At 49.4% G+C, this 27,787-nt stretch overlaps 3 pseudogenes; all 3 read left to right on the forward strand.

Annotated features, from left to right (window-relative positions):
- The first annotated feature begins 2,364 nt into the window (after positions 1-2,364).
- On the forward strand, positions 2,365-4,156 carry LOC146823246 (18S ribosomal RNA; annotated as a pseudogene).
- Positions 4,157-5,229: 1,073 nt separating this feature from the next.
- Positions 5,230-5,988, forward strand: LOC146823247 (28S ribosomal RNA; annotated as a pseudogene; the record flags this gene model as incomplete).
- Positions 5,989-16,708: 10,720 nt separating this feature from the next.
- LOC146823248 (28S ribosomal RNA) lies at positions 16,709-18,279 on the forward strand (annotated as a pseudogene).
- The last annotated feature ends 9,508 nt before the right edge of the window (positions 18,280-27,787 follow it).

The raw sequence follows: 27,787 nt of genomic DNA on the forward strand, positions 1-27,787 counted from the left end.
GTCCCCTCCATCACTCGGTGCACACGGGTTACCAGAAAGGGGGCTACTCTTCCTCCAGATTACTAGGGACAGGATACTTCGCAACCCCTCGTGGGCTGGGGGCTCGCAGCTGGCGACCAGATGGGCTAGGGCCGGGCAAAATCCTCCTCTGTTCCCCGGCCCAACATGTGGTGTGGTGCCTGGGATGGGGGCCCGTGGGCCCAGGGAGGACTCACCTCTGCCCTGGAGCCCTGATAGGGTCCAGGGGCCCCAGGCTTAGTCTCCTGGCCTGCCGCTCCACCAAGGGCCCGAGATGGGGTTCTGCCAGGCCCGGGGAGACTGCCTATGCTTGGCTGGGTACAAGAGCTCTGAAGGGCCCTCCCTGCCGGGCCCCGGGAGGGTACTCCTGCACTAGGCTTCCTCTCACGGTCTACCGCTTCACCAGGTCCCAGAGACAGGGTTCCATAGTGCCCGGGGAGCCTCCCCCTGCTTGGCTGGGTTCAGGAGCTCTGGCCGGAGCCCCTGAGGGCCCTGGGGAGGCTGCCTCCCCACCCCAGGCTTCATCCTCAGGCCTGTCGTGTGGCTGGGTGCCCAGGACGGTGTCCCGCAGGCCCGGGGAGGCTTACCCTGCGCTTCTGGGCCTGGGAGCCCCAGCTTTGGTCCAGGGGCCTCACCCCGCCTGGCTGCTCCAGCCCTGGGCCCCGTACCCTGGGCTACCGCTCTGCCAAAGGACTGAGACGGGGCTCTGACATGCCTGGGGAGACTCCCCCTGCTTGGCTGGGTTGAGGAGCTCCAGCCGGAGCACCTGAGGGCCTCTGGGAGGGCTGCTTCCCCACCCCAGGCTCCGTCCTCGGGCCTGACCTCTGTCAGGGTGCCCGGGACAGGGTCCCGCGGGCCCAAGGAAGCTTCCCCTGTGCCTCTGAGCCCGGGAGCCCTGGCTGGGTCCAGGGGCCCTACTGGGCCCTGGGTCAGATGCTCCACTCATGGGCCCCATCCCCTGGCCTACTGCTCTGCCAAAGGCCCAAGACAAGGTTTCCTCATTCCCGGGGATCCTGCCCCTGCTTCTTGAGTTCAGGAGCTTCAGCCGGACCCCCCAAGGCTCCGTCCTTGGGCCTGCCGTGTGGCAGGGTGCCCGGGATGGGCTCCAGCGGGCCTGGGGAGGCTTCCCCTGTATCTCTGGGCCTGAGGGCTCCGATGAGGTCCAGGGGTCCTGCTGGGTCCTGGGTTGGGTGCTCCCACACTGGGCCCTGTCCTCTGGCCTGATGCTCCACCAAGGGCCCGGGACAGGGGTCCATCGTCCCGTGCAGACCTACCAATCTTTGCCTGCTTGTCAAGATGTCTGTGGGCCCTGGGTCAGAGGGCCCATCAGCTCCCCCTTGCAGCCCCATGGATGAGGCCCAGCTGGGGCCCCGGACCTCCAGCCCCCATGCCCTAGCGCCCACTCACCCATTCGTTAGGGCACATATCGACCAGATGGCCACCCTTCGTGCCCGGCCATCTGGTCGCTCCTTTCCCCTCGGCCATATGGTCGCACCTATCCCCTCGGCCATCTGGTCACGCACAATGTTTTCCAATGGTGCAACCAGATGGCATTGTGTCCCTGGAAATCCCGATAAGGGCGCTTTTGCCTCCCCGATCCCAGCTAGGGCTCCAGGAAGTTGGGCACCTTCGCGCCTTGGGTCCCCTCCATCACCCGGTGAGTACGGATTACAAGAAAGGGGGGTATTTTTCCTCTGGGTTACTTCGAGAGGGTCAGTCAGACATCCGTGAGGTCCGGCGATTCCGAGACAGGGGATGGCAGGACCCGGGCCCACCTGCTGGAGGCCCCCAGGGGAAGGGTTCTTTGCCTGACTCCCGGCCCTTCCTGATGGGCTTCCTCTGAGCCTGCCTGCCCCAGTAGCGGGCAGGGACGCGAAGCATGCCATATACCGATCGATTAGGCACGCTGGGTCCGTTTAAGGATGGAGTGCTTGGACAGCCTCAACTGTTTTTTCAAGCAAAGAGCTTCCACCCCACATGGACCGTCCGACTTGAGGGTCTGCCGCCTGGCCCTTACCCAGCAGAGCAGCTCACGGCCCTCAGTCGTCTGACCCGAGCGGAAGGGGTCGGGTGGCACCAGGCTCTGAACACTGCTGCCCGGCAGGTCGGTCAGCCCTGCGTTACATGCCGTTACCCCTCTCTGCCCAGCGCATTTCTGCAGCAGCTCTCGAGGGGTGACGCTGGTGCCCGTGGGACTGCACCTCTCCAACCCTCCAGCAAGCTCTCCTGTCCAGGTGGGCAGGCTCCTTTCCCTAGCAGGCTCCCTAGAGGGAGGGGTGAGCAAAGGTTATCGGTCAGGGAGGCAGGCACGCGGCTCCCAAACCCCACCCTGTCAGCAGGTGCGGCTACCTGGTTGATCCTACCAGTAGCATATGTTTGTCTCAAAGATTAAGCCATGCACGTGTAAGTACACACGGCCGGTACAGTAAAACTGCAAATGGCTCATTAAATCAGTTATGGTTTCTTTGATCACTCCATCTTTTACTTGGATAACTGTGGTAACTCTAGAGCTAATACATGACGACGAGTACTGACCTCCCGGGACGCGTGCATTTATCGACCAAGACCAATCCAGGCTCGGCCAGCCACTTTGGTGACTCTAGATAACCTTGGGCCGATTGCACATCCCCATGACGGCGATGATACATTCGGATGTCTGCCCTATCAACTTTCGACTGTACTTTCTGTGCCTACCGTGGTGACCGCGGGTAATGGGGAATCAGGGTTCGATTCCACAGAGGGAGCCTGAGAAACGGCTACCACATCCAAGGAAGGCAGCAGGCGCGCAAGTTACCCACTCCCGACTCTGGGAGGTAGTGACGAAAAAATACCTATAACGGACTCTTTTGAGGCCCTGTAATTGGAATGAGTACACTTTAAATCCTATTTAACGAGGATCCATCAGAGGGCAAGTCTGGTGCCAGAAGCAGCGGTAATTCCAAATCCAATAGCATATTTTTAAGTTGCTGCAGTTAAAAAACTCACACTTAAATCTTGGGATTGAGCTGTCGGTCCGCCGCCAGGCGAGCTATCGCCTGTCTCAGCCTCTGCCTTTCAGGGTCACCTTTATGCTCTTGACTGCGTGTCCTAGGGGTCCGAAGCATTTACTTTGAAAAAATTAGAGTGTTTAAAGCAAGACAGTCGCCTGAATACTTAAGCTAGGAATAATGGAATAGAACTCCGGTTCTATTTTTTTGTTTTTCGGAACTGGGGCCATGATTAGGAGGGATGGCCGGGGGCATTCGTGTTGTGCCGCTAGAGGTGAAATTCTTATACTGGCACCAGATGAACCCAAAGCGAAAGCATTTGCCAAGAATGTTTTAATTAATCAAGAACAAAAGTCAGAAGTTCGAAGACGATCTGATACCGTCGTATGCCGACTAGTAATCCGGCGGTGTTATTCCCATGACCCACCAAGAAGCTTCCGGGAAACCAAAGTCCTTGGGTTCCATGGAGACTATGGTTGCAAAGCTGAAACTTAAAGGAATTGACGGAAGGGCACCACCAGGAGTGAAGCCTGCGGCTTAATTTGACTCAACACGGGAAACCTCGCCCGCCCTGACACGGAAAGGATTAACAGATTGATAGCTCTTTCCTGATTCTGTGGGTTGTGGTGCATGGCCGTTCTTAGTTGGTGGAGCAATTTGTATGGCTAATTCCGATAACGGATGAGACTACTCCATGCTAACTAGTTATGCGACCCCCAGGGGTCCGCGTCCAACTTCTTCAAGGGACAAGTGGGGTTCAGCCACACGAGATCAAGCAATAACAGGTCTGTGATGCCCTTAGATGTCCGAGGCTGCACGCGCACTACATTGAACTGATCAGCATGTGTCTAACTTTCGCCGACAGCTGCGGGTAACCCGCTGAACCAGGTTCGTGATAGGGATTGGGGGTTGCAATTATCTCCGATGAATGAGAAATTCCCAGTAAGTGCTGGTCATAGGCTCACATTGATTAAGTCCCTCCCCTTTGTACACACCGCCTGTCGCTACTACTGATTGGTTGGTTTAGTGAGGTCCTCAGATTGGCCCCACAGCAGCCATGGCGGAGCACCAAGAAGAGGATCAAACTTGACTTCCTAGAGGAAGTAAATGTTGTAACAAGATTTCTGTAGGTAAACTTGCAAGCATAACCTAGGCACAGGGCCCGGCTCTGCCCTCGCCTGCGTCAGCCAGCGGAGAGGTCCGTGGCCACATGGGGCACTTGGGTAAGGACCGGGCGAGGGACAGGGGACAGAGCAGCCCCCAGGCCCTGTCTCTATCAATGGGAGGGGAACATGGGTGGGCCCTCCCGATTCATAACCCATGCTCATCTGGCACAACTCCCGCAGTGGGGGAAAGCTGAATGGCAGTGCCTTCCTCAGCTGGCACAACCCCCCAGAAAGGCCCTGCCACTCCAGGCCCTCCCGGGCCTGAGTCCCAGCCCAACCGGGCTTTGGGTGACCCAGGAGTGGGCCTACTCAGGTGGCAGGGTGTCCTGGAAGAGAAGGAGCCGAGGGCCTGCGAGGGGACCCCTGGCTGCTCTCAGTGGGAGATGTGCGGGATGGGGAGCCACTTGGCTCTTCCCTTCCGGCGCCTCTGACCCAGGCAAGGTTGGGATGGGCTACTCACCAGCCGGCTGGCATAGCTCGGGCCGCATGGTGACGGATGGCTGATGTGCAGGTGGGGCCACCCTCCCTCGTCGCCAGGTACCAGGTTCGACCCAGTCCTGAGCGGCTGAACCGAGGGGTATAAAGACTCACGCAGTCCCTCCCAGTTATTCTGGGAGGGACCGGCAACAGTGGGGCTGCCTGCTCCCATCATCCCGGGAGCAGCCCTCACCCATGGGTGGGTGGGAGGGACTACAGGGCCGAGCACCTGGTAACGCTTTTTTTCTCCCAATGGTGCGGTCTGACTCCTAGAGGGGAAGCCTTGAATGGGGTGCCCAGGATTTCTCACCACGTGGGTGGTGGACAGATGGCAGGGCTAAGGGAGATTCAACTGCCTCTGCGCCCTCCCCCTGGCACCCGCTCCCGCCACCCATCGGGGTGCGCTGGGGTGGGGAAAATGGGATGGGCCCCCTACTCCTGGTGCGACTGTTGACTGGGGCGGACTGTGCTCAGTGCACTTGACTGCATCGCGACGCTGGGCGGGGAGGCCCACGCCGGGCGCCAGGGGTCTGCGGCGATGTCGGTTACCCACCCGACCCGTCAAACACGGAACAAGAAGTCAAACACATGTGTGAGTGAGAGGGCTGAGCGAAACCCTGAGGTGCAATGAAGCTGAGGGCCAGTTGAGGTGGGATCCTGCCGCGCTTCCAGCGGTGGGCGCACCACTGGCCCGTCTCGCCCGCTTCATTGGGGAGGTGGAGCATGAGTGTGCATGATAGAACCCGAAAGATGGTGATCTATGCCTGGGCAGGGCGAAGACAGAGGAAACTCTGGTGGTGGTCTGTAGCGGTCCTGATGTGCAAATCAGTCATCCGACCTGGATATAGGGGCAAAAGACTAATCAAACTATCTAGTAGATGGTTCCCTCTTAAGTTTCCCGCAGGATAGCTGGCGCTCGAAGCCCCCAGTTTTATGTGGTAAAGCAAATGATTAGAGGTCTTGGGGCTGAAATGAGCTCAACCTATTCTCAAACGTTAGATGGGTAAGAGGCCCGACTCGCTGGCGTGGAGTCGGACATGGAATGCGAGTGCCTAGTGGGCCACTTTTGGTAAGCAGAACTGGCGCTGCGGGATGAACCGAAAGCCGGGTTAAGGCGCCCAATACCGATGCTCATCAGACCCCAGAAAAGGTGTTGAATGATATAGACAGCAGGACGGTGGCCATGGTAGGCAGAATTTGCTAAGCAGTGTGTAACAACTCACCTGCCGAATCAACTAGCCCTGAAAATGGTTGGAGCTGGAGCATCGGGCCCATACCCGGCCATCACCGTGAGAAAATTCGATTTTCGATCGTGATCGAATTGACTCGCCATTTCGTGCTCCGCCACCATTTTGTGTTGCCCTCACTCAGGCAGCACGACGATCGAAGTTGTTTCTGCTTTTCCTGCAATATTGTGTTGAAGTAGCCTTGTGCCTCTGTTTACAAAGCTGGTGTTAGAGACTGGCCGAGTACACTAATACCTGTCTGGTTTTCCTAATCCCTGTCTCAACTATCTGTTGGTTCACACTATTCTCTTCTGATTTTATCTTATCGTCTGGCCTTCGCTGTCCTCTGTTCGTATTCTCTTGTTTCACAACTGTCCTCCAAAACACACAAATGTATCTCGCCACCTGCAAGTCAGTTACAGACCTGGTTAATACCTTAACCTGTGGGGAGGGGTGGCAAACACAGATGGAGGAGAGGCTTCTTCGAGTTACTCGATACTTTGTTTTCCAACTTTTCCTATTGGCTCAATCCTATTTTCGAACTATTCTCATTGGCTCCTTTTATATGTTTTAGGTGTGTTCTTAGTTAATGTATATTTCATATATGTACTATATAAGATTGTGTGCCACGGAGTGAAGTGGCAGTCTCCTGAGAACATACCGTGTGTACTTCTAGGACAACTGTACTAGCTGCAGCTAATAAATCCGATCTTTCACGCCGACAGAGTGTCTCCGTGTCTCTGTGTAGCTAAGCAGGAGAACCCAGGAGATTAAGGCGTACCCTGCGCCGCCAGGCCCAAAAGGTTCTGGTTCTTCAACTGGCGCCCAACGTTGGGTGGCTTCACTGGTAGTGGTTCTGCCTGAAGGTCGTGAGGAACCCCGCAGGAAAATTCTGGAGGAATCGCGAGCCACGTCAAGCGACCCCTGTATAACAAAAGTGGTCCAAAGGTCTTTTGCAGCGTGGTTACTCCTTCCTGACGGCTACTGACAACTGCTGCCCTGACTGCCGCCCTGCCTTGGCCCTTCCTTTGGTGATGTATGGTAAGGCGAGACGATAGACGGGCCTCTGTTGGCGTAAGAAGACATCCTTAGTTAAGTATTTAGTGGGTCGCACCCACAATTTTGTTTCTTTGTTCCTTTGTTTCTATTGTCCTTAAATTCGACTATTGCAATAGCCGAAGCCGAGGGGTAAGTGCATTTGTGCTGCGTAAACTAATAAAGCCTTATGAAATGAAATGAAAAATGAAATGAGTTTTACCCCCTTGAAGTTTGTGAACAGTCCGGTGAAATCAGGAGATGCCTGGTCTGACTAAGTTTGGAAAACTTTGTTGCTTTGGTTGTAATAGGGATTCCCGGCTTGAGGACTCTTGTCCGATTCCTTCGGTTGGAACTCCCACATATGAGCTCTATTCTAAACATGGTATTGGCCCCATTGCCTTTAACGAAGCATGGACCCGATACACGAAGAAAGATGATGTTTTAAAATGGCCAGAAAATGGTAGTTTCGATTCTGATGTGCTAGATAATTTGGAAGCAGTTTTATTCAAAAGAAAAGCCCGGCCGGCAATGTTTGACCCTTTCCGCCTTTGGCGTAAGGAAGCCAAACAGAGAGAAATTAAACAAGCAAAACGAGATAGGAAAGCACAGGGTATGACAATTATACAGGCTGCCCAACAATTCAAAGATGACGAAATTAATAATGCGATGGAAATTTCAGAGAGACAGCATCGTATGGCGATAGATAAATGCTATCCGGTGTTGCCTGTTTCCCCTTCCGATAACAAGAAAGATTTAGAAGAAGATCCCCTAATGTCTCATTTATTGAGATTGCCTCCGCCCTATGCACAAGGTGCCAATGCACCCCTGTTGTTACAGCCTGTTCAGCCGCCAGCAGTACCTCCGCCTGTTCTGGCTCTTCCGCCTTTTCCCCTTTCAGTATCTCCGCCTCTACCAGTTTTTCCTTTAACTTCAACCTCTTTGCCCTCATCTCCTGATCTTTGTTCTCCTTTGCCTTCTGTTCCTCCTGCAATTACTAGTTATCCTTCCGTTAGTTCGCCTAATACTTTGTCCCCTATTCTTATATCCAATTCTCTGTGCGTAAGCGACTCACGGACACTGTCGCTGGTCTTTTATCACCTTTCTTTGAGGCGTTAAATGTGTCTCCGGCTTTTGCTCGATGACAGTCTCATAGTCAGTTCCCAGATTCTGAAGAACGAGAAAGGTTGGACTCTCTCGCACGTAAATGGATCAAAAGGGGTCCCCAGTACAGTGTGCCTGATATTATGTCTACCATCTCACAATGGAATGCGCCTACGCAAAGATATGTTTTCAATGTAATGTGTGATATTCTCGTTAAAGAATGGGAGGATATGAATTTGAGTTCGATTCCACACGGTCTGTTAGATGTTCAGGCTGACTTCGATAAAGGACTTATTGTGGGTTCTAAGGTTTAGAAAGCTGTAGGGACACTTATTACCTTTAGATCCTTGTTGTCCCCTCAGACTTTCCTTGATTCCGATCTGTCGGCTAGGTTGACACTGAAAAATAATCCCATGAGAGAAGTTCCTCCAGTGTGGAAGGAGGAAGTTGGGGCTCAAGGTAATAATCCAGCTATTCCTGCTCATTTCCAACGTATATGGGTACATGTCCCTTGGAAACGATCTGAAGTTTTAGCACTTAAACAGACTCTACCGGATCCTCGTAAGAATCCTGCAGGTTATTATAAAGAATTGTCACAGACGGTTGATGCTTGCATCATGAATTTAGTAGGCCTGGGCGGCAAATTCCGTTCCGTTCGCGGAATTTGCGGAATCTGGGTAATTTCGCGTTCCGCGGAGAACGCAAAATTGCCCAAAAATCTGCGTTCCGCAACTTCGCGAAATTTTTTGCTTGTTCGCGTTCTCAATATGCGTGTTCGCGAGGTATTTCACCCCGAGCACGCAAACAGCGATTGCGAACAGGAAAAAAGTATCGCGAACAAGCAATTCCGCGTGTTCGCGGAATTTTTGCATGTTCGCGGAGATTTTTTACCGTTTCGCGGAGATTTGCGTAACTCGATTACGCAAATTCCGCCCACCCCTAGAATTTAGCCAATATTGATATGTTAATGGGAAATGTAGCTCTGCAAGCATTATGGGCTAAGATTCGTAGAGAGAATCATGTTCAAGCATTAGGTGTTGATTGGGCTGCTATAACTGCCGCGGATGCAGCTCAAGTGGGTGGTGCTAAGCCTGATGCTTTGGTTTCAGAACTCCCTGGTAGAATTATTACATTAATTAAAACGATGATGCCTGCCTTGAGAGTTAACTGGGATAAATTAGCGGCATGTAAACAGAAGAAAGATGAGAGTGTCTCTGATTTCTTCACTCGTTTCGAGGAAATATTTATTGATCACAGTGGTCAAGATATGGCTACAGAGGGTGGACAGCGATTATTTGTGGACAAATTTGTATTTAATTTGCTTCCCGAGTTGTCACACAATTTGAAAGATTCTGAAAGTTCATGGGCTGTTTCTTCTTCTGCCCAGATATTGGCTACTGCACAATATTATGAGAACAGAGATAAAGAAGAAAAAGAAAAGCAAGGGAAAAAGACGAAAGAATTGGAAACGAAGGTTCTCTTGCAACAAGCTTATCCTCCTCGTTATGTTCAGCCTCAGTTTCAACAGCCTCCACAGTTTCAGAGGTTGTATCAAAAACCTGAGCCATATATTCCGCGACCTTTGTTAGGACCTAATCAATGTGCCTATTGTAGAGAGGAAGGTCATTTTAAGAATAGTTGTCTGGTTTTATTGCAGCGAAATGGAGCATTATCTGCTCCACGAGGTCGTGGTGGCCTCCAGTCAACAAACAGAGGTAGAGGTCGAGGTGTGTTGACTCAAGAACAGCGTTCCTTTCCTCCTCCTAATTCCGTGAACTATTTTGATCAGCAAAATGTTAGGTCTACACAGTATTACAATGAAGACCATTATATTGAAGGCGAGAATGAAAGTCTTCGTGCTAACTAGGACAGCCTTGGACAAAGTAAGGGAGTTGTGTTGATTCCAGTAGATCAGAATGGACCTTATGTTAATGTCACTAATATGGGTGTTTCAGAGCCATTTCTCCTAGATACTGGTGCGATGAGAAGTTCTATCATTCATTCTAAACTCCCTGGGGCACATTTGTCTGGCTTAACTAATGTATCAATAGGATTTTCTGGCGCCCCTGTTCGTAATCCGGTTTCTTGCCCTTTGCCTATTTCAGTTGGCCCTTATGATTTGGAAGCTCCGCTTCTTTTGACAAATGGTTGCGGTGAGAATCTGTTGGGTTTGGACTTATTGAAAAGAATGCATGCTACGATATATTGTTCTCCTTCTGGTGTACATCTTACTTTAGGACAGAAACTGACTTCTCCAATGTATTTGTCCAAAGATCAGTTTCCACCTGAATTGCTTTCTCTTCCAGCAACGCTTTGGGCCACGGGTCCGAAAGATGTGGGCTGTCTTGAGATTCCACCTTATGTTGTCTCTCTCAAGCCTAATGTTGAATTGCCACGTATTCCGCAGTATAGAATTTCCACTGAAGGTGGAAAAGCGCTTTTGGAAATCATTCATGATTTGATTCAGAAGGATGTGGTTGAGGAAATGAGAGGTAACATATGTAATAGTCCTATTCTTCCTGTTCTTAAACGCACTGATCCTTCTCAGCCTCCTGTTTATCGTTTCGTAATTGATCTTCGGGAGGTAAATAAAATTGTTGTACCACAATTTCCTGTAGTCTCAGATATCACTGCTCTGTTGACAATGATACCTTCCACAGCGACTTGGTTTTCTGTTATCGATCTAAAGAATGCCTTCTTTAGTGTTCCCATTGCTGAAGAGAGTAGGGATATTTTTGGCTTCTCTCTTGGAGGCCGAAGCTTCCGGTTTAAGTGCGCACCTCAGGGCTATTGTGAAAGTCCCTCTATTTACAGCCAAGCTTTAAAATATCATCTTGATACTTTTCATTTGCCGTCTGGTGCTGCTCTTATTCAGTACATGGACGACTTGTTAATCGCTGCTGATTCAGAAGATATTTGCAAGAATGTGACTGTTGCATTGTTACGCCATTTGTTTAATCTGAATCATAAGGTTTCACCTTCCAAACTACAATATGTTCGTCGAGAGGTTACCTATTTGGGTCATCTCCTATCAAAGGAGGGATGACGATTAACCCCAGAATTAATTCAGGCGATTGTGCAAATGTCTGTGCCATCCACACAAAGGGAGGTACGTGTCTTCCTGGGTATTAGTTCTTATTGTAGGCAGTGGATCCCGAACTTTTCTTTGTTGGCTAAACCTCTGTTGGCACTCACTTTGAAAGATACACCTCAGCCCCTTCCATGGACTGACGAATGTCAGAAGAGTTTCACTGACTTGCGTGCTGCTCTGTGTTCTGCTCCTGTATTGGGTACTCCTGATTACAGTAAGCCGTTCACGCTCTATGTCCATGAGAGAGAGGGTTGTGCATTGTCAGTTTTAACGCAGCGTTTTGGAGACAAACAGCGGCCATGTGCCTATTTTTCCGCTACGTTAGATCCAGTAGCTAAAGCATTACCTAGTTGTCTTAAAGCGACAGCAGCAGCAGCAATTTCTATTCGACAGTCTGCTGGAGTAGTGTTAGATAACACATTTATTGTTATGGTGCCGCATGCAGTGGATACCTTATTAAACCAAACAAAAACACAACATCTTACGAGTGCTCGTTTGTCTGGATATGAGCTGACGCTTTTGGCTAGTCACGTGCATATCAAACGATGTAATACTTTAAATCCAGCTACTTTGTTGCCTCTTCCAGTAGAGAAAGGTGTTCAAGAACAACATGATTGTTTCTTCCGTACTGAGGAAGATACGCCGCTAGAAAATCCGGATGGAATTCTATGGGTGGATGGTTCTTGTTTCAAGCTTCCTAGTGGAGAAACAGTTTCAGCCTATGCTGTTACTACTTTACATACAGTCGTGGAAACAGCACGCATTAGATACAATTCAGCTCAAGCAGCAGAACTGATAGCTTTAACGAGAGCATGTGTGTTGTCAAAAGGAAAAAGAGTGAATGTGTACACCGACAGCCAGTACGCGTTTGGTGAGGTGTTCAATTTTGGGCGTCTTTGGAAAGAGATGGGATTCCTTACTTCCCATGGCACTAAAATACAACATGGTCAATTGGTGACTGATCTCCTTGAGTCACTTGCTTTGCCTACCCAAATAGCAATTGTGAAGTTTAGTGCGCACAGAAAGATTACAGACGATATTGGTCGAGGAAATGCATTTGCAGATGAAGTAGTGAAAAAGACAGCGAGAGATGCTACAAGTCCAATGTATGTTGAGGGTCCTACGAATTGGGTTAGAGAGAGAGGAATGTATGAGAATACAGTAGAAAGTGTAAGGTCGATTCAGGAAGAGGCTACAGAGAAAGAATTGAGTAAGTGGAAAGAAAGTACAGGAATGTTAAATAAAATGGGATGTTGGGTGGAATTATCTGAATACCAACGTTGGCTGTTACCAGACGCTTACGTACTACCAGTAGTTACGATGGCGCATGGTCCAGCCCACTTAAGTGCGAAGGGAATATGCAAACTTCTGGCTCCAGTGTGGCAGAACGAAGGAATCCCAAAGTGTGCAGACAATGTAGTGAAACATTGTATTGTTTGTCTAATGTACAATCCGGGAAAGGGAACCCCAACTCCAGCAGGTCACTTTGCTCCTCTGACATATCCATTTGAGGTGTTGCAAATCGATTACATTCATATGGAACGATGCAACAACCTCAAATATGTTCTGGTGGTAGTATGTGCCTTTTCTAGATGGATAGAAGCATTCCCTCTAAAAGATAACACAGCTTTATCAACTGCTAAAGTTCTACTAAAATAATTTTTCCCCAGGTTTGGTTTGCCGCGCATTGTCTGGAGTGACAATGGGAGTGAATTTGTTGGCCAAGTCATGCAAAAAGTTTGTGCGGGTCTTGGTATCAAGCAAAAGTTCCATGCGGCAAACCATCCACAGTCAGCGGGTTTAGTGGAATGCTACAATGGAACTTTAACACTAAAACTAGCGAAAGTGCAGGCTAGTACAGGACTTAATTGGCCCGATGCTTTACCATTGGCTCTTCTATCCACCAGAACTGCTGTACACTCTCGTTTGGGACTTAGCCCTTACGAAGTGGTTTTTGGGTGCCCAGCTAATATATGGGGAGTCCCTCGCCCTAAGAAATACTCAGACTTGCCATATCCAATGTTAATAGATTACTTGCACGACCTTACGACTAAATTGCATGTTTTCCATCAACAGGTTCAGAGTGCATTGCCAGAGGCTTCCACAGATCCAGGTCATTCCATCCAACCAGGTGACTAGGTCTGCATAAAGAATTTCCAAAGGACGAAAAATTTGGAGCCCCGGTGGAAGGAGCCTCGGTTGGTTCTCCTAACGACAAGAACAGCAGTGAAAGTCGAAGGAAAGAAAAATTGGATTCACGGCGTGCATTGTAAGAAAGTGCCTTTGCCTCTACCCTTCGATCAATGGGTGCGTAAGGGCATTAGTGACTCTGAGAGTGAGAAGGTTCCACGATTTGTACCTTTTAGTGATGCACGCCTGAATGGAACATTGTCTGAGAAAGAGGACGACGACATTCTTCAGGAAGCGATAACACCACATCGTCGCTTGAATACGACAAATCCGCGAACATTGTTCCGAGACCAAACTGCACCTGATAAAGAACACTATAACCTAAGACCCAGACTAAAGAACACTTAAGATTTTCTCTCTCCTATGTAGTTTTTCTATCCCGGTTGCAGGGTCACGGTAGGAGTCTTCGTGGTGACCTGAGTAGTGGCAATAGGCCTGCAGGACTTGCAGTGTCATAGGACGGCAGACAATCGTGACTAAGTGATTGAGGAAGATTGCCGTGAGCATCCATTTAGAAAGATGGAAACTACATTAGGCAAAAGAGAGAGAAAGGATAAAATGAAAAAAAGAATCCTGTAGATTAATGTACAGTCGTTTTAGCATAGCCTTATGTATCATTATATTATTGTGTATCCTTTTGGCGTGTATAAGTTGGATTATTTATGCTCTGCAGAAAAAAGTTGTCTCTCCTTCTACCTCTTCGTCTTCTTCTACTGTCTCTCCACATCTATTTCATACCCTTCCTCAACATGAACTCATTAGAAGAACCGAATATTACAACAATTCATTTGTCCAGTTATTACATCAACACCAATTAGTGATCAATACAACTGATTGTTGGGTGTGTGGACTTCTGCCACATACCACAGAAAAAGGAATGCCGTATTTAGTTCTCCCGTTCTCTTATGAGGGTTCTGCTTGGGCTTATTTTGTTATCTTCTCCAATGCCTATCAAAGCAAATTCAGATGATCAGTTAGTTCATATATTGGTGGTCCAGATTTTAGTCATAGTTCATTGATAAAGGGAATGGTAGCTATGGCTAAAATCATGGAAAATAGTAAGATTTCCGTTGACGAAAGAAAAGCGTACACTAACTGGAAAATCACCCATTATGTCACTAGCCTTAGTGATAAGGTTAAACAGAGAAAATCTCCACCGATTTGGACTATACCACATCAGGGCAATTTCTGTCTACAGATAAATGGTCAGTCAGCCGACACCGTACAAAGAAATAGCTGTTCCCACACATACGTCTACTCCTCTCAGAATTTGCCACCTCTAGTACCATCTCAGGGTACATATTTCATCTGTCACGATAGGGCTTACACGTGGTTGCCAACTGGTTTTTCTGGTACCTGTTATATAGCTTTCCTTCTTCCCCCTACATACACCGCTTCTGCAAATCCTCATCGAAACAGATATGGCAGAGGGATTATTAATTCTAAAGATACAGCAGGACAAGAGGGAGGAGATTTCCTCAAAGGTTTTCTTCCTTTTTGGGGTCCAATGGCCAACAGCAGAAATATAAGGCAATTGATTTGTGTCGTAGAAACTACCATAGAAATCACTGTAGGAGCCTTAAGTAATATCACGGCAGAACTACAGGCGGATCGTCTTATGACTTTACAAAACCGAGTTGCCTTAGACTTTGTTCTTGCGGACCGTGGTGGAGTGTGCAAGTTGATCGGGTCAAGTTGCTGTATGTTCATACCTGATGACGCTCCGACAGTATACCAAGCTATCTCTAAGTTACATATAATCTCTGAGTCGATTCATCAGGAGATTGGTCATTATTGGAGTGGTTTTGGGGACTACTGTCCAAATGGGGTTGGAAGGTATTGACATTCCTTGGAGTAGTTTTGACCATCATTTTCTCTTGTTGCCTTTGTATGCACTGTGGCCCCGCCATTTGCGACTTTTGTGCTACTATGTGCATCCCTAAACCCAAGTCACAAAGAATAGAAAATATTAAAATGATGGTACAGCAACAACTCGATGACCTCATGGCCATCGACATTGACTCAGATTAACGTGAGTCTATGTATCTTGCCTGAGTTCTGGCAAAAGGAGGGTCTGAGAAAATTCGATTTTCGATCGTGATCGAATTGACTCGCCATTTCATGCTCCGCCGCCATTTTGTGTTGCCCTCACTCAGGCAGCACGACGATCGAAGTCGTTTCTGCTTTTCCTGCAATATTGTGTTGAAGTAGCCTTGTGCCTCTATTTACAAAGCTGGTGTTAGAGACTGGCTGAGTACACTAATCCCTGTCTGGTTTTCCTAATCCCTGTCTCAACTATCTGTTGGTTCACACTATTCTCTTCTGACTTTATCTTGTCGTCTGGCCTTCGCTGTCCTCTGTTCGTATTCTCTTGTTTCACAACTGTCCTCCAAAACACACAAATGTATCTCGCCTTCTGCAAGTCAGTTACAGACCTGGTTAATACCTTAACCTGTGGGGAGGGGTGGCAAACACAGATGGAGGAGAGGCTTCTTCGAGTTACTCGATACTTTGTTTTCCAACTTTTCCTATTGGCTCTATCCTATTTTCGAACTATTCTTATTGGCTCCTTTTATATGTTATAGGTGTGTTCTTAGTTCATGTATATTTCATATATGTACTATATAAGATTGTGCGCCACGGAGTGAAGTGGCAGTCTCCTGAGAACATACTATGTGTACTTCTAGGACAACTGTACTAGCTGCAGCTAATAAATCCGATCTTTTACGCCGACAGAGTGTCCCCGTGTCTCTGTGTAGCTAAGCAGGAGAACCCAGGAGATTAAGGCGTACCCTGCGCCGCCAGGCCCAAAAGGTTCTGGTTCTTCAACCGGCATTAAGATCCGCAGGAGCTAAGCCGCGATGAATAGGAGAGCCGCTGCCATGCGCACGGAAGCCTGGGGTGAGGGCCTGGGTGGAGCTGCCGCAGGTGCCGATCTTGGTGGTAGTAGCAAATACTCAAACGAGAACTTTGAAGGGCGAAATGGTGAAAGGTTCCATGTGAACAGCAGGTGAATATGGGTCAGTCGGTACTAAGAGATGGGAGAGCGCCGTTTGGAAGGGACGGGCGATGGCCTCCGTTGCCCTCAGCCGATTGAAAGGGAGTCGGGTTCAGATCCCCGAACCAGGAGTGGCAGAGACGGGCGCCTTCGTGGCATCCAGTGCGGTAACGCAATGAGCTCCAAGAAGCCGGAAGGAGCCCCGGGGAGAGTTCTCTTTTCTTAGTGAAGGGCAGGGCACCCTGGAATGGGTTCACCCCGAGAGAGGGGCCCGAGCCTTGGAAAGCGTTGCGGTTCTGGCAGCGTCTGGTGAGCTCCCGCTGGTCCTTGAAAATCCGGGGGAGAGGGTTTAAATCTCGCGCCGGGCCGTACGCATATCTGCAGCACGTCTCCAAGGTAACCAGCCTCTGGCATGTTGGAACAATGTAGGTAAGGGAAGTCGGCAAGTCAGATCCATAACTTCAGGATAAGGATTGGCTCTAAGGGCTGGGTCGGTCAGGCTTGGGCCTGAAGCAGGGCTGGGCACATGTCAAGGCTGGACGAGGCGCCACCCTCCGAGGCAATGGCAAATCTGGACGCGACCCAGCCCTTCCTGTCAATCGCCCCAGCTGCGGTGGTCACCTCTCCCCATGCCCCCTCCCCGGGGGCGCAGGGCCGGCATTCTGCCTCAGCCGGCACCTAACAGCTGACTTGGAACTGGTGCGGACCAGGGGAATCTGATAGTTTAATTAAAACAAAGCATCCCGAAGGCCCGAGGCGGGTGTTGACGCAATGTGATTTCTGCCCAGTGCTCTGAATGTCAAAGTCAAGTAATTCAGTGAAGCATGGGTAAACCGCAGGAGTAACTATGACTCTCTTAACCAAATAGCTCGTCATCTAATTAGTGATGCGCATGAATGGATGAACGAGATTCCCACTGTCCCTACCTACTATCTAGCGAAACCGCAGCCAAGGGAAGGTCCTGTTGAGCTTGACTCTAATATGGCACTGTGAAGAGACATGAGAGGTGTAGGATAAGTGGGAGGCCTTCAGGCCGCCGGTGAAATACCACTACTCCTATCATTTTTCACTTACACGCAGTACCTACCCGGTGAGGCGGGGAGGCGAGCCCGTGGGGCTCTCACTTCTGGCTCCAAGCGCCCGGTGCTTGCCGGGCGCGACTTGTTCCGGGGACAGTGGCAGGTGGGGAGTTTGACTGGGGCAGAATACCTATCAAACAATAACGCAGGTGTCCTAAGGTGAGCTCAGGGAGCACAGAATCCGCCTGCGGAGCATATGGGCAAAGGTATGCTTGATCTCGATTTTCAGTATGAAATTAGACCATGAAAGCATCACGATCTTTCTGACTTTTTGGGTTGCAAGCAGCAGGTGTCCGAAACGTTACCACAGGAATAGCTAGCTTGTGGCAGCCAAGCGTTCATAGCGACATCACTTTTTGATCCTTTGATGTCAGTTCATCCTATCATTGTAAAGCAGAAATTACCATGCGTTGGATTGTTCACCCACTGATAGGGAACGTGAGCTGGGTTTAGACCGTTGTGAGACAGGTTAGTTTTACCCTACTGATGATGTGTTGTTGTAATAATATTCCTGCTCAGTAGTATGAGAGGAACCGCAGGTTCAGACATTTGGTGTATGTGCTTGGCTGAGGAGCCGATGGAGCGCAGCTACCATCTGTGGGATTATTACTGAATGCCTCTAAGTCAAAATCCCCCCTAAACCGTAACGATACTGCAGTGCCATGGAGTCTCGGTTGGCCTGGGATAGCCGGCCTCTTCCGGGGGGCCAGTGCGTAGAGCCGCTTGCTTGGGGACCAGAGCGCAGACAGAAGGGGGCCGTCTCCATCGCCCTTAGTGAACCGCATGTTCGTGAGGCACCCGGTGCTAAATCATTCGTAGACAACCTGATTCTGGGTCAGGGTTTCGTAAGTAGCAGAGCAGCTACCTCGCTGCGATCTATTGAAAGTCATCCTCTGAGCCAAGCTTTTGTCTTTCCGTGTGTGGGCACCTGTGGGCACCCTTCTCCACCACACTCGGGGGTGAGACGCAGAGGGGGTGATGCAGGCCTGCCAGAGGCCACCTCCACCACGTGCCCTCTGGCACGGGGCTCCCCCCCGACCCTGCCTCACCGGGGTGCAGGGACCGGGCCACGAGCCCCTGCTGGTCAGCAGGGTGAACAGATGGCCTGGGCTGGCTGGGCCCCCTTTCCCACTGCTGCCATGCAAGTCAAGCAATGAGGCAAGCAACCGTGGGGATGGAGCCTCCCGAGCAGTGGCATCGAAGCGCCTGGCCACCCTCACTGTCGTCGTACTGCAAGGGCGACTGGTTCCACCTGTCTCAGACCATCTGGGCGCTGGGCCGTCTTGGGCCATCTGGTTGCTTGCGTGACCAGATGGCCCTGCGGACTGGGCAACCAGATTTCCCTATGGGCCGGGTAACCAGATTGGCCCTGCTGGCCGGGTGACCAGATGGCCCTGCAGGCTGGGTGACCAGATGGCTAGCCTGTCGGCCAGCCAGGCTGACTGCAGGTTTTGTCCTTCCCCAGCGCTCTGTAACCCGCCACTATGTGGGGGCTTAATAGTCAAGGAAAATGGGCTCCAAGGGGCAGGCCGCCGGGGAGAGGATGTGGCCTGGGCTTAAACCTCCTTGGTTCTTACCCCCCAGGCTCCAGGAAGGTGGAAGGCACACCCACACAAGTTAGTACCCTGATGCCCAAGGGTCTGGGCTCAGGGGGGGTGACAGTCAGAAGCCAGGACAGGGCAGCTGCAGAGCAGGGAGGACTGCCTAGCTCAATGCTGTGTCTGGGGCAAGGGGTGGCAGGAGGCTAGCCCTGCTTGAAAGGGGGGCCGGGCCAAAGCTGGAGCACCTGGACAGCTTGGAGAAGCCCTGAGCAGGGGACGCCTGGGCCCAGTCTGGGATGGCAGCAACTTGCAGGTGTCCCGTGCCGCCCAGGGTGGTTCACCTGGGCCCAGGAAGGCTCTCCCCAGCCTGGCTGGGTTCAGTGGCAGGCACTGTGCCCGGGGCTTGATCTCAGTTCGGCGGGCCCTGGTGTGCGGGAGCCCCCCTGGGCCTGCAAGCCAGCCAAGGGTCCAGATAATGGGGACTGGGTGCCATTGGGTCCCGGGGAGGCTCTCCTCTACCTGACTGGGTTCAGAAGCAGGGACCAGGCCCAGGGCTTGAGCTCCATCCGTCAGGCCCTGGGGTGCGAGAGCCCCCTGGTCTTGCAAGACAGCCGAGGGTCCAGGTGGTGGGGACAAGGGGTTCCATCGGGCCATGGGAGGCCCTCAATGGCCTGGCTGGGTTCGGAAGCAGGGACCGGGCCCAGGGCTGCAGCTCCGTCTGGCAGGCCCTGGGGTGCAGGAGCCCCCCGGTCCTGCAAGCCAGCCGAGGGTCCAGGCGCTATGGACCTGGGTCCATCGGGGCCCGGGGAGGCTTTCCCTGGCCTGGCTGGGTTCAGAAGCAGAGACCAGGCCCGGGGCTTGAGCTCCATCCGGCGGGCCCCAGGTTGCGGGAGCCTCCCCGTCCTGCAAGCCAGCGGAGAGTCCGGGCGCTGGGGACGGGGGTCCATTGGGGTCCATGGAGGCTCTCCCTGGTCTGGCCTAGTGTTCGGAAGCTGGGACTGGGACTGGGCCCAGGGCTTGTACTCCGCTGCGGAGTAGGAGTTTTGACTTATACTCCGCGTTGTCAGCGGAATGCGAAGTAGGCAAATCTCTGCACACTTCACTGGCATAGCAGAGTTCTACTCCTATCAGACACACAGTTTGGTGTGTTGGTATGGGAAGACAAAATGGTTTTTGGGCCGTAATGCTAAAAAGTAGCAAACCGGCCGTATTGCCAGAAAAAAACAAGAAACGGCGCGGGACCACTCAATGTAAACAAGATAGGAAGAGAGAAGAAAAGCCATCATACGCCCTACTGTGTGATGGCCAATGAAAATGCTCTCTTAGTGAAATCCCCGGATAGAGAGCTAAACACAGGAAGGAGGGACTGCAACAGAAATGCACCAATAAGGAATCAGCCTTTCTGAATGCTGCAGCTAACAGCCAATAGCAATGTATATGTTTGCCAAAGCCACAGAGAGAAATACAACAGGTCGTGGCTGATGCTCAACCTAATGAAATGACACAAAATACCATCACAGTTGAATAAAGACCTTGGGGCAGATTTACAAGCCCCTTGCGCCACTTTGGCGTCACTTTTAACATGGGAAAAGTGATGCAAAAGTTGCGCAAGGGGCTTGTTAATCTGCCCCCTTGTGTGAAAAAGGTGTTTGTACTTGCAAATGCTGTGGTGAGCAAAACTGTAGGCTTTGTGAATACATGAATCAAATTTGCAATATACTAAAGTGACATTACACGCTGTAAAGGGATTTGTGAGTTGCCATGTCCACGTTGCGATCATTTGCAGCTCTCTAGGAAAATGGGGAGTTAATGAGCTATCACCCCCTCTTTGAGACGTGTAGGATTATGTGTCGATGATTTGCAACTATTACTATGGTCCATACACAAAGCGGAAGCTGTGCTCAAGGGATAGCTTTCACTATGAGAATGTGTACTGTGGGCAACAGGGAACAGAGAAAGGCCCATGGATATTTTGCACTTAGCGCATCCATTGTAAAACGAAAAAAGGATTTGGTTGCCTCGCAACGCTGTGCAAAACATCAGCTGCTTTGTAATACGACCCTTTACGCATCAGGTCCAAAAACTCACACTTCCTTCAAAAATACACAATGACGCTGTAAAAGACTAACGTAACTTTGTCTAAGAGGATCCCTGCTTTCTGGCTTTAATTGAGTAAACAGAAAACAAGACAGCACGGTAACCGTTTCTTTGAAATTGCGCCACTGTATTCTTTTGCAAGTGTTTCCAACCATGCTAGGAGCAGTACCAGCGTCAACAACATCTTGTCGGCGTTTCCAAGTGAACAGAAAAAAACAGCAATTACCATGTCTAAAATTAGGCAATACCATTTAAACAAATGCACGCATGTAGCCGTACGTCTCGTTTGATGAGCAGAACAAAAAAAACAGCCCATTGTACTGGTAAACAGAAATCCGCATCTGCTAGCCTTCCACACACCAGTGACATGCGACGGGGTCAGTGCAACTCCCTCTGAGACCGGCTACGCGCACGAGACACGCGTTTCACTGCTCTGATCCAGAGAGCGGCGTTTAATCCCATCAGAACGCCTTGTGGTTTCTAGTTCTTTAACGGAGGGCTTTGCTCCACTCTCAGCTGCGATCAGCAGTCAGCACGTTTAGTGCCCCAGACAGATGGCACCGAAAATGTTCTGTAGAAGATCAAAGTTAAGCCCCTGCCCTTCCAGATATATTAGTGATAAAATAGTGATATTTGTTTCAAAGTGGCACCATCGTGCACGGCGGGCTGACTCCAGGGGCTGCGCAGATCTGGGCAGCTGTCATCAGAATTCCATGTTTGGCAATCAGCTGTTCAGCTAATATTAACCAATAGGATTTCTATGCAACATAACAAAAACAACTGTTGGTCAATAGCTAAAGCGCGCGCGCTTCCTAAATAAGCACCGCCATGCTCTCTCTCAAAGGCTTACACGGTCCTGTCTCATGCACACACTAATCCAACACACAGTTTCCTGTCTAAAAATAAAGGTTTTACATTGGCTCTTGTAGGAGTTCTCCTATGACCAGTCACCAGATGCAGATGAATGCCTTTTGTTTTTTTAAACAAATATTCTCAGTGGTAAGAAGGGAAAGCCGCACCAGTCGCAGCTTTCCATCGAATGTCAACTACCGGGAATGCCAAGTGCTACTTCTCCAACGAGGAATTACATGCAGGATTGTAGTGCAGAAGACTATCTGGTTCTGGAATATTGTGGTATAAGAATGTGTTTGGCAGAATACCGTGGGAAAAAACAGGAAAAGGTAAGTGCACATAGGGGAAATATTGATTTACTGTTCTTAACTCCACACTATGCACCTTGAAGATATATATACATCGTGAAGATATACATAAGACATTCTCTACTTACCTTTTGATATTTCGGCCTCAATATTCTGGTCACAATATTTCGTGCCAGCACACTATATGCAGGGAATACAATTCCATTAAAAAAATGCCACACTTTTTTTCTCTCCATAAGGAAAATATTTTTCTCCTTAGAAAAAGTCCTTCCCTACATGCCCACGAAGTTTGGCAGTGTCCCGTTCCCTTTAACAACTGGAATGGGGAGATGCTCCACCCCTTTCTTGAATTCTATATCCTCCCTTTTCCAGGGTGGGGAGGGGTCATTGTGGAGGTTCATACATGTCACCAAACTCACAAGTATCGCAATGTGACATGCACCTTGCATCTCCTTCTCCCACCCCTTGCTAAGTTATACTTCTGCATAACTGAACACAGTTATGGAGTTCAATTAGGCGTGTGATTATGTAGTAGTAAAATCATTTATGCCTGAAAAGGTGTCTGTGTAAAAGAAGTCATTTTTTGCGTGTACACATAGGTTTGTGCTTGTAAACAGGAAAGTCATGAACTCCCCACTTTACAGTTTAAGTAGGGTTGGGTACCATTTGGCAGTTCCATTTAAGATGAAACATAAATTGTTGTTAAATTGTTATTTGTTTCTACTTTGACTGTAATTGAAGTCTGTAGGAACCAACAAGAGGCGGGAATGCTTGAAGACATTTTGTCAAAATGGAACATATCATCCCACGGATTTGCTGAGCGTCCGTTGCCGTGATCGTCCCGTTCAACTGCACCCACTACCAGCTGACGAGGCGCTTGGGACCCAACTTCACAAGACGTGACAATATACAATGTCCACACAAAGGATACTCAGGCAAGGCTACATATCTCTTTTCCTTCTTCTACAAAAAAACAGATCAAACATAGGCCTTAATTACGATGTCGGTCGGATGAGCATCTGACCTACATGGTAGCAGAAATGGACTGTCTGACAAGGAGTCGGCGGTCCCGGTCCACAATTATGATGCAACTGCCTTTAAGGCAGTTGGAAAGTGTATATTTTCTATTGAGGCTTGTGCTGCAGATTGAAGCACCAGCCTCAATAAAAATATACACTTTTACAACATCCCAGCACTGTGTGGCAGGAATCATGCAGTGCCTGCCACATGGTGCAGGGAAGTTTGGGGGGCACAGACCCCATAGTGGAGGGCCAGGGGCCCCCAAAATCACTGTCTGACAATCTGTCCATGTAGGAAAGGCCGACAATGAACGGCTGTCAGAAACAGATGTCATAACCCTGACTGCAGTGCCAGAGCAGGCATGGCCGCCATTTGTGGATTATTTGTCTTTCTGATGCTCTTTGAGCGCATCAGAAGCAAAGCAGAATTCCCCCACGGGTTTCCCTCCATTTTTTATTTTTTTATTTATTTATTTGAGTTTTATATTGCGCTGGCTAGACCCGGAGGTATCAGAGCGATTTACATAAGGATCAGAGTTACAGGCTAACATGTTACATTTGTTCAAGCGCAATCAAAACATAGGAAACAAAGAAAAAGAACAGAGTTACAGAAATTCGATTATGGGAGGGGGAGGGATGGGAGAGACAGGGAGACGGGGAGAAACTGTGCCCAATGTCCGGCTGGGTAGGTGACGGCTGAGGGGATGAACCAGGGCCGATCTCCTCAATAACTGAACAGAGCAGCTCCACCGGGCGTCGGACATAATGCTCGGATTCCACTGTCAGGATAGTGATCAGGTGTACTCTGAAAATGTCAGATTAGCGCGGGGGGATGAGAAACCACGGTCCGGATAAAATCCAGACGCCATCTTGAGGTCAGGCACAGTCCTGGGAGGGTTCTGTAAGGAAAAGTTCAGCTCGGAAAAAAAGTCACCCTGGCCAGATCGATATGACAGGGGAGGTTCTCAGAGAAGTCTCTGCTGCTATCATGTCAACATGTCCCTTTACTGGTGGAGCAATGTGGGAGGGCTTCCCCACTATTAATGCCCTCGTCGAGCGCTATCTCCATGTTATAGACATCAGGGATGGGGCCTGCGGCGTGCGCTGGTAGGATTGCCTGAGTGCACTGCTTATAGTCTGAAGATACTGGCGGCCATGTTAGGGTCAGGCAGCCATCGGCCTCAACTTTGAGTATGTTGTGGCCCCAGGGACCCCTCTCCACACCCTACGTATGCCAGGTACTCACAGTACATTACAAGGTAGGATGGCCCAGTCTCCGTTTGCTCTTCAAAGGTCACAAGATCTCACAGGCGTCCATGGGCAATACGGGGTTACGCAGTCCCTATAAGCCCACCGGGACGCATCTCCCCTCTCGGCAGGCCAGCGCGATAGGCACCGCCATTTAGCCTCACACTGAGGGGGGGGTCCGCTCACCTCTGCTTTCAGCTACAAGTGCCTCTGGGCTCCTGAAAATGTACGACATGTCCGCTACGGCCGCGATTTCCTTCCACACGCTGCAGCCGGTCCACACAAGCGGTGCCGTATGCCTGGATCTCATTGGGTGCGGATCCAATGGTCAGGGCTGCACCTTCGGTAGAACTGCTCACCTCTGCTATGGGCACCCACCGGGGAAGCAGATGGGGGAGCCCCAGAACTTGCCACTAATCCAGTGTAGTTTCCTGGGGGCCGCTCCCGAAGTTGCGGCCCCCGCTCTGCTACATCAAAATGCGAGTCCGCTCCACCCCAAATGCCAATTTAGCCGATATCACGGCAATGCAGCAGCCAGGTGGAACTGCGGCCACAACAGTAGACGCTCCCAATGTTCCTATGTCGGGAGTTAGCCCTTCCTGCAAGTTTTGTGGTGTTGAAGCACCGCGCTAGGTTATTGAGCGTGGGGCTTCCACGGAGTATTGTAATGGAGCGGTCGAACTGTAACCTATAATGTCGGGCAGAAAGCTTCGGACGAGCTGTCGGATGGCTTTCCCCCCGACATCATAATCAGGCTCAAAATAAAACAACATAAGTAGAACCTCTATGAAGTTGCAAAAGTACCAAAACCACAGCTAATATTGATACATTTATGAAATACAATAAAATGTATTATAATACAAACAATTCACAAAATTAACATATATTACTACAACAAATATATAATACAATTAATACATTATATACTAAGTACTGGAACACAGTGCTGGTGTACGTTCTTATGCAAGAAAACACAATTATCTATATCTCAGAGGCATTATTACATCTTATTGGATCTAAGGATACTTTATTCCTTTTGGTTGGCTCTTTTTGTGGAGAGCATTTTATTCCCATTAACAATTCTAGTGTACTGGACACCTTCATTTAAAAAATTAGAAACAACTTTGACAACTTTATTCATGTTCCACTAATTGGATCCATTTACCCGCTCTACACTGCCACAAATCTTATAGTTCTCATAGGCTCAGAGTACTTTGGATCACCTTACCTTACAAAAGCTCCTTTCTTAATCCACACAACATCTCCCGCTACAAAATGTTTAATCGATACACTCTTCTTCTTTATCATAGAACATTTCTTTCTTCCTTTGTGCATTTACCACCTTGTTCCTCACAACAAGGTCTAAATCAGATAATGATGAACTCTGTTTAAGCCATTTAGACATCCAAGCTAGCTTAATTTAATTCAAAACTTTCTACCCCTAAATAATTCAAAGTGAGACACACAGGTAGTGCAATGTGGTGTTGTTCTATAAAACCGCGGCATGGTTCTAACAGCTGAGGATATCACACATTTATGTACAATTGGCCATCGTATATATTCACCTAAAACCCTGTTCAGGCAGTTAACCATGCCGTTAGTTTGGGGATGGTGAAGCGAACTCTTGAGGTGTTTTACTCCAATATCTTTTAAGTGTTTCCACCTCTCTAGAAACATATTGAACTCCACTTGTCTCTGAAAACCCCTTAAAATAATTCTACCACTATTTCAAATCAATTTCACTTCTAGAATAATAATCAACTAGTACTAAAGCAAAACATGAATCATGAGGCAAGTATTGAAAAAGTCCCATAAGATCAATTCCCAGTTTTCCAGTGAGCATGGTTATACTAGGGCAATTGTCCAGTTGGATGTTTTCAGCAAGGGTCGATTACTGCTTGTCATGTATTCGTGTGATCTTGATTGTTAATTAAAATATTTACAAAAAAGAAAAAGATCAATTCCCAGTTTTACCCAAGGTTTTGAAGGTAACAAAATGGGAGTTAAAGGGGGTGTAGCTGATTGCAATACCTTGTCACTCCTGGACAAATTACTCAATCTTGTACCAGACTATCAATACCCCTATTCATTTGTGGCCACCAAAAATATTCACTAACTCTATGCTTCATAAGGGTTGCCCCCAGATGTCGTTCATGAGCCTTAAATACCAAAATGCTTCTCAAATTTTCTGGATTAACAATGTTCTTGGATCTCTTTACTAAACCATTTTCCAATGACAACTCATCACAAATGTTGAGATAAGTTTGGATTGTTACATCTACATTCCTTTCTTTTGGCCAAATTTCAACAATAAATCTGGTTATGGATTTCAAAACACTATACTGGTCTGCAGCTTCTTTCCATTCTTCTTCTGAAACAGCACAGGTATTTTTAACCTCAACTGTTACTGTCATACAGTCATCTAAATCCTCATCATCCCATATACCGGTAATAATTTTACTGTTGTCTGTTTCCTCAATGTTTATAGGGAACTGTTGGACTTGGCCCTTTTTGGCAGGTTCACCCCTGAACTTTTTGCCTTAAGCTCTGACATGGTGGTAGTGATTTTAGGCCTCTGCGCACTTTAGCACTGTGGCCCAGTGTAAAGTTTGTGCGCGCTCTGAGTGCATGTGGTTAGACTGGCCTGCCATCCCATAGGAATGCATGGGGGATATGTGTGTCCATGGTAATTCCTGGTATGAGAGGAGTGCAGGGTCGAGTTTAGTATGTGCAAACTTGTGAGGATAAATGCTGCGCAATGGTGTGCGCATATTTATGGTGACTGGTGGAGAAATGCCACTTTTAGAAGTTGGCATTTCTGTGTCCTGTGTGCCTGCCTGCCTGATGTGAATGGCATGTCTGGCTTGTGAGTGACAGGAGTTGAGAGGTGTGGGTGGCTCCAGGAGACAGGGGGAGTCAGCCCAGGGGTGAATAGAGAGATCTGCATGCAGATGGGAGGGAGGAGTTGCACCTGGGACCTGAATAGGGCTGTGCCTTCCCTCCACAATGCTGGCTCCGCCTCCTGTGGTGCGTCTGATCCCTGAGCCCCCACCTGACAAAGGAGAGAGGAGCCGAGCAAAACAAAGTGCTCCAAAGCTCCCCTAAACCAGTTCTGACTGGTATCCCCAAGCCCTTTGCTGTGACACAAAGGGAAATGTAGTATAAATATAGGGGCTGTGACCCCATGAAAATGTTCCTGTTCTGTTGCTGATCCTGACGGAGGGGGGCTTGCTTTTGCTGGGGCCCAGGAGGGACTGCCATGGGGGCTGCCTCCCTGCTGGAGGGCCCTGTGTGCAGGCCCCTGGGCCTAGCTTTGCCCCTGAAACTCTCCTGGACTTTTTGCTGTGGAGC

The sequence above is a fragment of the Triturus cristatus genome, chromosome 5_2 (assembly GCF_964204655.1).
Source record: "Triturus cristatus chromosome 5_2, aTriCri1.1, whole genome shotgun sequence".
Taxonomy (NCBI): Eukaryota; Metazoa; Chordata; class Amphibia; order Caudata; family Salamandridae; genus Triturus; species Triturus cristatus.